This window comes from Microtus ochrogaster, unplaced genomic scaffold (assembly GCF_000317375.1).
Source record: "Microtus ochrogaster isolate Prairie Vole_2 unplaced genomic scaffold, MicOch1.0 UNK14, whole genome shotgun sequence".
In the NCBI taxonomy this organism is placed as follows: domain Eukaryota; kingdom Metazoa; phylum Chordata; class Mammalia; order Rodentia; family Cricetidae; genus Microtus; species Microtus ochrogaster.
The window spans coordinates 7162259-7163169 of record NW_004949112.1 but is presented as its reverse complement, the minus strand read 5'-3'; positions in this window follow the sequence as shown (position 1 = coordinate 7163169).

The following is a 911-nucleotide window of genomic DNA, read 5'->3' as shown; positions in this document are numbered from 1 at the left end:
AGTTCCTGGGGCAGCTGAGGATAGGGAACCTGAAATGATCCTATCCTATAGCCATACTGATGAATATTTTGCATATCACCATAGAACCTTCATTTTAAAAATATTTTAATGAGGCAGAGTAGTCGAGGAAGACATCAACCTTGGCCCTCACACCCACACTTGTGCATGAACACTGTGTGCATAAGACACAGACATATGCACATTCATATACACAAAAAGAAAGGGGAGAATGATGGGTGGGTGGAGGGAACAAGGAAGGGAGGATGGAATAAAGGGAAGGAGGAATAGAGGATGTTAATGAACAAGTTCTGAGGGACTTCCTCCAGCACTGAGGTGGATCTGGTACAGGAGTGTTGGTCTAAGGTCTCCCCCGAGGAGGAAGATCTCTGATGAAAAGGAGTCATCTCTTGTGTTCGTACTCACTTTTCCAGGAAGCACACAGTGAGCTGTGGGCATTGCAGAGCTGGACACAAGGGAACCTGTTCCCCTCCTGTGCTGCCTGCCATGCAGAAGCCTCAGACTCTCCACACACTGATGCAGCTGTCTTCAGGACTGCTGGCACTGGGGACTTCTCCACCTGCAGCGGAGGCATATGGGATATATTTGTAAAGCACGAGCTGGAAACTATTTCCCTCAGGTCTAATGGATTAATTCCCAGGGTATCAATGTCATTAGCACTGTCAAGGTGACACAAAAGGAGAACACGAATTATCAACAGTACAGGATAAACAGCTCCCCATGGTGTGGTGTGGACAACAGCGACGTTGGTGTCATCACCTTGCCGACCAGCACTTCCTCCCCATCTTGGATCTCTATCTCCCAGGGAAAGAGTGGACTGTCAGAAAAGATTCAATTTTTGGTTTAACTCCTATGATTATCCATGTCACAGAATTTGATGTTACATATATATA